The sequence below is a fragment of the Dermacentor albipictus genome, unplaced genomic scaffold (genome assembly GCF_038994185.2).
Source record: "Dermacentor albipictus isolate Rhodes 1998 colony unplaced genomic scaffold, USDA_Dalb.pri_finalv2 scaffold_27, whole genome shotgun sequence".
NCBI classification, from domain to species: Eukaryota; Metazoa; Arthropoda; class Arachnida; order Ixodida; family Ixodidae; genus Dermacentor; species Dermacentor albipictus.
The window spans coordinates 2,290,495-2,302,518 of NW_027225581.1; the positions used below are offsets into that span (position 1 = coordinate 2,290,495).

The 12,024-nt window shown below is 47.2% G+C and overlaps 1 long non-coding RNA gene across 2 annotated transcripts in view; it reads right to left on the minus strand.

Moving 5' to 3' along the window:
* Nucleotides 1-1,642: 1,642 nt before the first annotated feature.
* Nucleotides 1,643-12,024, minus strand: part of LOC139052607 (uncharacterized) — a 270,776-nt gene continuing 260,394 nt past the window's right edge. For both annotated transcript variants that reach the window (XR_011509983.1, XR_011509984.1), the window contains one exon: nt 1,643-1,973. This is a non-coding gene — a long non-coding RNA (uncharacterized lncRNA). The remainder of the gene's footprint in view (nt 1,974-12,024) is intronic.

Here is a 12,024-nt window from a genome sequence, read left to right on the forward strand (position 1 = left end):
ACTCATTCGCCCGGCATGCTCTTGAGTCACACCAAGACAGTTTTCACATACAGCACTTCTAAGTCCACAGCAGAACTTTTTCTAATAATTTGTTCCAGGAACACCACGCAGACGCATGAATCCTTGCCAGCAGCACAGCACACATCGCAAAAGACGCTTTACTACCATACGCGCTATGGCGCAGCGATCGCGTCAGAGGCGTCCCGCATCGGACGCTGCTCCTAGGCATCGTGCTGTGAGCGGAAAGAGGAGTCGCGTTACTTAAATACGAGGGATCGAGTGACGGACGCTGGACGTTGGTAGGGGAGAGAGAGCGAGAAAACTCATTAAACGCAACGGTATTGTGGCATGCTCGCGCCGGTCCCCGCATGGCCACAATGCACTCAAACGAGACGAAGGGGAGAAGCGGGCGAGTGGCACGCCATCTGTCGAGACAGCGCCGTACATCGCGAGGAGGGGGTCTTCTGTGTTTGCCGCAAGATGGCTCTGCGTGTGCGCCAAGCGCAGAAGAATTGTGGCGGAAACAAACTTCGCTACGCGTTTAACTACGAGTCTGGAATTGACATGCTCATAATTGCCGATATACACCACAGTAAAACTTTCTACGGCACGTTTCTAAGGAAATACCGCAGTAACTAGAGGCGCTTTTGTTTCGCTTTGAACCATCGAACTCATGGCTGAGTGGTCGCGTCTCCGCCTCACACTCCGGAGACCCTGGTTCGATTCCCACCCGACCCATCTTGCATTTATGAATTGCCTTCCGATATTTTTCGCTCACGGCCAACACCAGCTTTTCTGCGACATGAGCTCCTTAACGCTATCGCCTTAAAAAACTCTGATGATGATGACAGCAGCGGGGCTCCTATTTCGCTCTTCCCCGGCAACTCTAGGCTCCATCTAGCACCAGCGCGGTGAAGCGTGTGCGTGACCTCTGAAATGGACGGCGCGCCAGCTCTACCAAATGCTCAACAATGTCACCTCCCTTTTCGCACACTCAGTGGAACATATTCAATTACTCAAGTTGGAGAAAAGATCATTAAAGTGCAGCTTTAGGTGCATTCATTGCGCGTCTAGCTCAAGTTTTGGTTACATGATGTTCTTGAAAAACGGACTATACTCACTGCATTCGTGCCTCAGCCTTCAAAGGCTTCCAGTTGCAGTCCATGAGGAATCGTTTTGATGTGGCTTCCATTCCATTCAGCACCAGATAAACCTCAGTATTCTTTTTTGTGATAGTGTGTCGCGTCAAATAGAATCATTGGTTATGACAGATCGTGTGGAGCTTATCGAACGTTCCAAGTTGGCGTCAAATACGTTCTTAGAGCAGCGGTACCCGCCCATTTCCGTACGCCCAAGAGACCCATGTTAGTAGTAAAGGGGTTACATACTTACTAACGCTCGTTGGTCCAATGCTTCGTTTTGAACCATGTTTCTGCAGCAAGGAAGCCCTGGTTTGTTGCGCATTCCACCACTGAGTACCCAGTCATCAAGGCAGGCACGATGATGGGTAAATACAAATATATATATGTGCACGAAAGTTACGTAAAGTACACCAAGCATGCTCACAGATAAACACACGCATATATATTGCAAAGGCTTTTTCGGGCTCGTTGGGCTGTGCTATAATAAATGAAGCAGTAAGTCCATGTACAGTATTCTTTATTATTACGAAATTTCCAGTAATTTACGATTACATTCCCTTCACAGATGCCTTTACATTGAGTACTTGCAGCACTCATAGGATGGATAAAGTCCATGCAACTTAGGAAGTAGAAGTTCGTAATGTTCGTCTGGAACATCCACCCTTTTTAATTGATTATAGTCAAAATTATATGTATAATTTCTTCTTGGTATCATAGTCAGTGCTCCTGATCTTGAGCAGTGGTAGGGATTTCCCATCGTAACTGGGTCAAAAGAAAATGGAATTTTCTTTGGGGGATAATCCGGGTCGATTGCATAGTAGCCTTCGCAACCTATGCAGAAAAAGAGCATCGCTGAGCAAACACATTTGTATCAATAAAATATGCACACATTGTTAAAGCACTTCTCTTCAATTGATTCAACGAAAACAAAGACTCGCTTTTCAGGCATTCATGTAATGGTTCTCATTGTTATGCAATAAATGCCCGATTGTCTCTACCTGATAAATCCTGAGATGGCTGTATAATCTCCGCGTTTTTTATTGCTGCGTGTATGTGCTGGTGTTTCGTCATTCGTTTGCGGCTGTTGTGCTGCCCTTCGCACTTCCTATGGCGCTAGGTATTCTACTACAGTTCAAGACACTGAATTCAGCACATGCTTGTACCGTATAGTGTAGCTTAAGCAGACATTTAGCGCGGGGCAAATTAGTTTGGAGCCAGAACACTTGGAATTTGCGGTAATACCAACTTAACCTGGAAAATAGAACTCCGGTAGTCATTATTCGGACTACTGAAGAATACAAGGTGACCACAACTATGAATAAACACAAGATGGGCCAAAATATCAATATTATTTTCAGATGACTTGCGACAATAATATTTTGTTACGACTTCACCGCAGTTATTTAAAGGGTGCCAACTGACACTGTATGCTTGCAGATAACGGCGACCACTTATAAAGTGGCGCTTGCTTTATTGAATTTGGCTGCCATTTGGAGTGCGCTGTCTCAATGCTGGTCCAGGGGCTCAGTGTATTGACTGGTTGCGTTGAACCTCACATTTTCAGCAGCATGTGGAGTACATTCGAGGCTAACGGTAAAAAAAAAGAACGTGGTTCATTGTAATATATTAGAAGCACTCCAAGCGCGTGAAAATGGATAGGCACAAGAAATAAAATATTAGGCAGGTACAACGCGCATGCTGTTATAAGCATTACGGAAACTTTTGTGAAGCGGTTTTCCAAAGCTGTAGGGCTCAATGTAATGCACAAATATTTCTTGAAAGAAATACTGGTTTTAACCACCAATACGTGCAACCGGTGCTACACATAAAGGCTGTCAATTTACCAGCACCTTTAACAGAAAGCTTCCTGTGGTCTTGTGGATGCAATGCCTGGTTGACTTCTCCGTGGAAACCTAGCTTTTCCTACAATAAAAACTATGAAAAGCTCAAAGAAGGCTTATGAAAGAGTTTGTTTATGACGATATGTTAAAACCCAAAAATGTTATTCTGGCTGATTTCCAGAACACGCACGCTGATATCATCCCGCGTACACACATCGGCACAATCACACCGTACGCATGCGTCAGGCGTTGTATTTCTCGACGTTCACTCTGTTCATACAGTGCAGCAAATGTTGTTGTTATTGTTTGCAGGTGTATGCGTAGTCGAGAATACCGTTACGAACTTGCCTACGAAATTTGCAAATCGTAGGTAATTGGTCCGCTAGCCAGCTGTCGAGTACACGAAGTACACGAAGTTTCTCGCTTTATATACCCTCAACGCAAGCACCATTGCAGCATCTTACGGTGTGCGTCCCTTCAAGACGTGGGCGCGAACGGAAACATACCCTTGCGTTAGAAGACATGGTGCCGTCTTGGGCCTCGTGCCAAACATATCCAAGCCAACAATATAATAGCAGGGATGCTGTCATCTTTAATCAAGGAGGTTCTGTACTTCTCGAGGGCGAGTCCCAGTCAATGTCTACGGGAGCGCGTGAAGCCGCTGGCGGCCATGTTGCTAGAGGAAAAACAACTTGGCTACAATACGTGGCTGCGATATACGCGCGGCGCTCCCAGAAGTTGCTCTTCTGCGATGAAAAATTTTATTATTCCCCTTCAGGAAGTATATGAGTCCGCTGTTGTGTGTCGCTGTTGTCCAAAGAAAAATGTGTTACATTGATGGGTGCCTTGTGTTCTATGTACAATAAGTTGCGCAACTGAAAAACAGTCGCATTTTCTGTTTTCATCATTCAGTAACCTGCCGCGTGCATCGGCAGTGTGATGCCATTTCATCGATACGTGGCACCAGCCCTTTCGGACAATAGGAGTCATTTTACTTGATATCAGGCATATTTCCACAATTCCTCTTGTCGAACGAGCGTTTCATCGCTTCGGGATACCTGCTACGCTCAGCGGTGGTTACTGTTCGTTCAGTTAGCTGAAGTTTGTTGGAAATTCCAAGCTCCGGGTCGTCGTGCAGTGTCGGAATTTCACCCTACGCAGTGAAGTGGGGACTACATCCTAGGCATGTGGTATTTGTTCTCTTATGGCATCCAATGGCTACTTCTAGGCAGCACTTCCATTCTGCTCGGAAATTTCGATACATGCAGAGGAATTGCTTTATGTCACGCATAACTCTCTCCTCTAATCCATTGGCTTAGGGATGATGCGGAGAGCAGCGCTGCAGCACAAACCTGCGACTATCTGCCCACAGCTAAACTTCTTGTTCATTAACGCGCGTCCATTTTCAGAGACTATGGCCTTCAAATTATGAAACATTGCTCGGTCAAGAAGCGCAATAACACTATTTGTATCTTCTTTTCCAGGGCTTCCAGCTACCATGTTTGCTCATTGGTCGATTCCTACTAGAAATTACTGTGTTAAACGCACAAACTCGGTATGCTTCTTCAACTCGGTAAAGACCACATGCACTGCTTCGAAATGCGAGTCTAAGTGAAGCGGGAATACGAGCTGGTTCCGCCATGGGTAGTACTTTGCCTTACTGACCCGGCACAAAAGACATGACCGAGCATAGTTTTCAACACCTCTGTTACAATTCTTCCACCTGGACATCTGTAGAAGCTTATTATAGGTTCGCCAGAAACCATCATGATCGCCGAAGTTTGGAGTATCATGGTACATGAGGAGCAATTTTGGAGCGAGAGTCTTTGGCACTGCGAACATTCTATTGCCAAACTGTTGACTTTCACATCGTTCACATAGTTTCGTCATGTTAAACACTTCATCTGCAACTTCGACCGCCAGTCTAGATAACTCATCTGCATCCACGAAACCGCTGCCTGCCTGTTGGGTAACCTCAGAATCTTATTTCTGCAGTTCGTTTATCCGACGCAACAGCTTTCCTCTTGGCTTCGACTTACTGACCAGAGAGCCTGATAGTCTGTATACACTTTGAATTTGATGCCGTCAATGTACGATATAAAATATTGCACTACCATGAGGACGGCCAGGGCCTCTTACTCCGTCGTAGAGTAGTGTAGCTGAGAAGTGTTAAAGGTGTAGGAACAGTACCCTGTGGCTCGAAGTTGTCGATTTGGTGAAGAACTGGAGGCCTTCTGATACGGCACTGGCTCTGTACCATAATGCGATGAATCGGTGATGATTTAGAACGGGAGGCTGAAGTCAGGTAGAGTTAATACTCGGTCAGACGAGATACGGTGCAGTAGTTCTTGATAAGCTACTTCACAATCATTGGACCAATAAAAGGAACATCCTTCTTTATCCCCTCAGTCAGGTACTTTGTCATGTTTACAATATCCTTGATGAAAGCCATGAAGTGGCCTGCTTGTCTTGGCTTCTTAAGCGTGCAACTGCGATGTAGAGACTCTTGTTTGGTACTTTTGGTAGCACCGTTGAACACTCTACCGAGAAAAGGACCTTGCGCTAAAATAAATTACTCTTTTTTTCATTTATCTTCAGATCGGCATTGCAGAGTCTTTGTAAGAACTTCGCCCAGGTGTTCGGTCTGTCCCTGCTCAGACCTATATTACACAGTAATTTCATCAGCGTAGTCATTGCAAAAAAAGTTAAGATAGAACGCTCTTCTTCATTTTCTGAAACCATGCCGGTGAGTTATTTCAGCCTAAAGGCAGCTTCGTATATTTGTATGTGTCAAATGGTGTCACGAAGGTGGCCCACTTTTTAGCCTCCTCTGACAGTGGCACTTGCCAGAAGCCTTTGTACAGGTCCAAGCTAGAAAAGATCTTATATCCCCGTTTCATTGATGTTTTCGTCGATAAGTGGTATTCGAAAGTGAAATACGTTAGTCGGTTTGTTGGCGGACCTGTAATTAGTACAGAGGCGAAGAGTGCGATCACCGTTAGGAGCAATGGGGATTGGAGAAGTGAAGACAGAGGGAGATGGGCGGATTACACCGGCTTCGAGCATCTCCTGAATTCCTGCCTTCAACCAATGTTTCTTCTCTCGCGGCATATTGTAGGCCTTGCAGTTCACTACAGTCTTGTCGCGAATTTCGAATGGTACTTCAAACTTCGATGTGGCCTTCGCATAGCCCCCGATGCGTATTATATCCGGATAACAACGACCGCTGTAGCGGACTTCCATTGATGTTCAGCAAGTGAAACCGAAGACATTAGGCGGTCATCTCGAGTAGTGATTTCCTCTTCACAGCAGAGGGTAAATCGTAGCTTGTTATGAATGGCCAGCTGCAGTGCAAGTTTGCCAGCCATTTACGCCAGCCATGGCAAACTCATCTTGGAATTCCGCCACCAACCTCTAGCCACGGCGTGACTAAGTCGACTGAGTGTCGGGAACAATACGCGCATCCTCCACTCACCATCGCTTCAGCTAGGATGCGTTCGACGAAGCCGTATTTGTGCTGAAGCTGCCACAGGTACGTTCTGGCCTCGTCGCCGTTGTGACTGAAGGAGTTCGACTAAGCAGGCTTTGTGCGCAACACGACAACGCCGCCCTGTTCTGCTATGAGTGGGGGAGTTGCCGCGGGAACGCCGACGAAGGCTCCTTCCCACCCGCCGACCAAGACGCAAGACAATGTGCTACCCGAGCGCGCTACTGCGGCCGGCTCCGACTTCTATGAAGCCCCTCTGACGTCGGCTCCGGACCATTGCACCTGTGTGTGTGTGTGTGTGTGTGTGTGTGTGTGTGTGTGCATGTGTGTGTGCGTGCGTGCGTGCGTGCGTGCGTGCGTGTGTGCGTGTGTGTGTGTATGTGTGTTTGTGTGTGTGTGTGACGCATCCCGGGGGGAGGCGGCCTGTTGACAATGCCTGGACGAACGTTTTCCGTCCCATTGGAATCAAGGGGGGACCGAGTGCTTATAAGCCGCTGCTGTGCGGATGCTCGACTCACTTTCTTAAGCGGTCATGTTAGACTGAGACAATCTCTCAAGCGATCGTGTTAGACTAGCGTACTTTCTCTCGCAGTCATGCTAGACTGATTAACTGCATGTGTGTACTGTAAATAAACCCTTATTGATCGTTGCCAATGAAAAGCAGTCCTTCCCTTCATCATCGTCCTCAGCGTGGATGCGTTGGACGACGGCATGGGCCAGCTACCTTCGAAATCATGCCGGACTCCAATCTGGACAATGGGTTATGAGCGATGGGATTGAGCCCCCAATACTGACAACTGGCTGACAGCGGTGAGATGGACTTTGCGACGTGGTGCTGTATCTGCGGTGAGTACTTGGTTCTTGCTTTGGCTCTCTAGGCTTCATTTGGTGGTTGTTCTGTTTAGAACAGTAGGGAAGCTTGATTGTTGAGTGTTAGCCAGATTGTGTTTTCCTAGCTAGATTTAGAGAGCAGGATCAAGGCAGTAAAGGAACAATCATGGAGTTAAGGACACCGCTGAGGAATGAGTTCTTGATTGTTGGTGAGAAACTGGGCCTAGATGTAATCAAGGAAATGCTAAAATCGGAATTATTGGAGCTAATTTCCGATCAGGCTAGTGAGGAAGACATTGAAATTGGATTGGAAGTTCTAAAGAAAAGAGAGAAACGGGACCGAGAGAGAGAAGAACGGGAAAGAGAAGAACGGGACAGGGAAGAGCGGGAAAAAGAGAGAGGAACGCGATAAAGGTCGCTAGTTAAGAAAAATGCATGTTGGACTTGAAAGCAAACGTTTGGAGTTGTCCCAAGGAGGTGAAGGCGCTATGGGACGATCACTTGAGGCAGAATCGTACCGCATGGACAGGCTATTAAAGCCATTGATGTCGGGACCGACATAGGCTTGTTCCTAAGCAATTTTCAAAGGACTTGTGAAAAGAGGAACTTTGGCCCGAGTACATGGCCACAGCGGTTGCTGTCTATGTTGCCGTGTGAGGCGGCGGAAGCAATCGCCAGACTGAGTGCACAGGATGCATATGAATATGCAAAAGTTAAGGCTAGTCTCGTCATGAAATACCGCCTTTCAGCCGAAGCTTTTCGGCAAAGGTTTAGGAGCACAGGCAAGAAAGATAGCGAGAGATATCCGGAGTTTGCATATAGCCCAAAGGCAAACCTAGTCGAGTGGCTGAAAAGCGCGGAAGCGCACGACAGCAGAGACATGATCATTGAATGCGCGTGTCTAGAGCAGTTTTACAAAACCATCCCCCAAGCTGTGAACCTGTGGGTGCAAGACCGAGGGAATGTAAACACTGTGGGAAGGGCGGCTGAATTAGCCGAAGACTACGCAGCGCGTAGAACGCTGAACGACGAGGGCGGAAACTGGGACGGTTGAAATGGATCGCGGAAACCCTTTCCGTTCAAAAAGGGACCGCAGATTAGACGATCGGAGCCTGTTGACATGGAGGAAAAGCCCGCAGAAAAGAGCGAGGAAAAACTTAACGGAGAAACCACACAAAAAGAACAGAAAAGAAAATTCGAATCTTTTAGACCAATTCGCTGTTACAAATGCCACAAACTGGGACATATAGCTGTAGACTGCAGGAAGCCTGGCGTAGTTTTCTCCTACGCAGAGGAAAAAGACGAAAATTTGGAACCTTTAAGTCAATATCTTCACGACCTGCAAGTTAGTTGGAAACTATGCCGAGTGCTAAGAGACAGTGCCGTCACAATAGACATTGTCCATCCGTCTTACGTGACGGTAGATGACTTCACAGGAGAAGTAGCGTGGATCAAACAGGTTGTAGAACAACACAGCGTGTGTCTGCCCTTGGCCAAAGTCAAAATCAGTTGACCATTCGCGGAGCTAGAGACTGAGGGTGCAGTTTCCAAATTTTTTTTTACTGCAGTAACCTTGCATCTTTTCGAATCGTTCAAATCAGTTACTGCGTGAAAAAGGGCTTAAACTAGGAGAGGGCGTAGTACAGGCATTGACGCGAGGCCAAGCTCGTAAATTCGCGTCGTTTTCGCCGAAAATGCACAAGCTGCTCCAGCGGAAGTAGCAAAGAAGATAACTGCAATAACCGAATTCGAGCGAGGCTGGAGTGATGAAAAAACAGTTGAATAAAGCCTGCCAGCTGACCAGTTCAATGAGAGCGTAGCACTAGAGCGTCAAAGTTCAAGCCTGCAGGAAGAGCAAGCAAATGCACTTACAAGTGAGACAGGGTCGTTATTATCACCGGCCTCAAAGAACTTTGATCAGCTCTTACGCGTGGATAGAGTCATTGGCAGCCGAGCAAAAGAATGATGAGAGCTTAGCTAAATTACATCACACAGTCAAAAAAAGGCATTGCTAGGCGCAACGTGACGATAAATAAGAGAGGAGGATTGTTGTATCGGCACTACAGAGATCGAAAGGGTAGGATTTTAGATCAGTTAGTCGTACCTACTAATTATAGGGAGGTCCTTTTGAGTCTCTGTCATGGAAATAGATGGTCCGGACACCTAGGCAAAAACAAATCAAAGGAAAGATTGCTTATGGAATACTACTGGCCTGGCTGTTTCAATGACGTAGGAAGCCTTGTAAGATCATGCGACGCCTGCCAGTGTTCTGGTAAAGCAGGAGAGACATGGAAAGCTCCACTGAAGGTATCACTATTAATAACAGAGACTTTCGGATGACTTGTAATATGCACGGTAGGGCATCATCGAAAAACAAAATCGGCTACAGGTACTTGTTTACCATGCTGTCTCCGGCCACAACGTTTCCAGAAGCAATCTCTCTGAAAGAGCTCAGCTCCACTGAAGTAGTAGACGCGCTTTTGGCAGTGTTTCCATGAGTTGGGTTTCCAGGCGAAATCCAGGCAAATCAACGCTCAGTATTCACGAGCGCACTGAGTTCCACATTCATGCAAAAGTGCGGGCTAAAGTTAATACACAGTTCTGTCTATCACCCTCAGTCAAACAATGTAGAGAGGTGGCATTCAGTGCTTAGGCGAGTTTTGCGTGCGCTCTGTTACGAGCACAAGGAGGACTGGGAGAACTGTCTGCCGACAGCTTTGTTTGCTTTGCGAACGGTTCCACATGAAGTGACAGGGTTCTCGCCAGCAGAACTAGTGTATGGGAGGACACTCCGTTCTCCAGTGAGAATGTTAAGAGATATGTGGGAGGAAAGAGGGGAGAGTCCAACAGTGGTTGAATACGTGCTAAATTTGCAGGAACGGCTAAGCGCAACGCAAGAACTAGTCAGAAAGAACATCGGAGTAGCTCAAAAGAACGCCAAATTCTATTACGACAAGAATGCGAGGGTTCGTACGTTTAACACCGGAGACCAGGTAATGATCCGCAAACCTTCAAGAAAGAACAAGCTTGAAGTTCACAGGGACGGGCCCGTTAAAGTGTTGAACAAACTTTCAGATACTAACTATGCTCTGAAAATGCCTGGTCGCAGGAAGGAAGTGAGGATATAACACTGCAATTTGATGAAGCCGTATGTAGAGCGGAGCGGAGTCGTTAACTATACGATCAAAAAGCAGGATGGCACTAGTACCAAGTTTAAGGAGTATAGGGCGACCTCCAAGTCTAAAATCGGCCTAGAAGAAGTAAAGCATTCGCTAAGCTCGTATGGTCTAAGACCCGAGCAGCTCGATCAGTTAAAAGAGGTGTTAGGGGATGATGATGATGAAAAACTTTATTTATCCCTCTTTAAAGGGAAGGGGGCAATGGAATAGAGGGTGGGGGAGGAACTGCTTGAAGTAGGCCTCCTTTATCCTCTCAGCCCACTCCAGGATGGCCTCCTGAAGATCGGGCCTGGAGCTGCACAAGGCAGCCTCCTACTGCTCCTCACTAGATATTAATTGCTTGAGGAAGGGGGGAAGGGGGTGCTTAGGGCAGCCCCACATGATGTGGTTTAAGTCTGCTTTGGGAGAGACACATAATTTACAAGAAGGAGAAAGGTAAATGGCGGGATGAATGCGGTGAAGGAGGTAAGGGGACGGAAAGGTGCGAGTCTGCAGCTGTGGCCGCAGCACTTCACACCTGCGCGGGGATTTGCCCATGAGTGGCGGAAAGGTTAAGCGGTCTAATCGGTAGTGTGTGCAGACGTCGTGGTAAGTAATAAGCCGATCCCGCGCTGTAAACGACGCCTCCTCCGTGGCGAGGTCCGACACATCTGATGCCTGAGCCCGGACAGTAAATCCTCGGGCACTGGCATGAGCCGCCGCGTTTCCGGCAAGGCCCGCATGCCCGGGAGTCCAGAATTATGCCACAGATTCAGCAATCGGCCGGGTAGAACCGAACTAATAACGCATGACATAGAGCTGACATCGACCGAACTCGTAAGATCAAAGCCTTACATGGTGTCTCCAAGACAGAGAGGAATTACGGAGGCAGAGATACAGCGAATGCTAGAGTTGGGAGTCATTGAGCCCACTGAGAGTGACTACACATCACCACTAATACCGGTGGAAACCCCTAACAAGGACCCTCGTCCGTGTGTTGACTACAGGAAGTTAAATGCCATCACTAGGGATCAGCTGTACCCGATACCCTACATTGAGGAACGAATTGAAAGAGTTAGCGCTGCTAAATACATTTCAACTATAGATCTCGTGTGGGGGTACTGGCAAGTTCCCCTTTCAGAAAGTGGCAGCCGCTATGCCGCATTCACCTCATCTGTAGGCACTTTTTGCCCTCTCGCACTCAGCTTCGGGCTGAAGAACATGCCGTTTAGCTTCTCTAAGTTAATGGATATTGTCCTAAAAGACTTGCAGGAGCTTGCCTTGCCATATCAGGATGATGTAGCAATTTTTCGGACAGCTGGGAACAACACGTACCGCGCCTCAGACAGGTGTCATCATTAAGCCGGCTTAATGATGAAAGCGGAAAAGTGTAGATTTGGTGTTTCACAGGTTACTTGTCTAGGCCATGATGTCGGCCATAGCACGAGACGGCCGGCCGAGCTGAATATAGCTACGATTGGAACATTTTCTTAGCCGTGCACGAAAACAGACCTCTGTTCATTTTAGGGACTTGTGGGGTACCATCAACGGTACATTCTAAATTA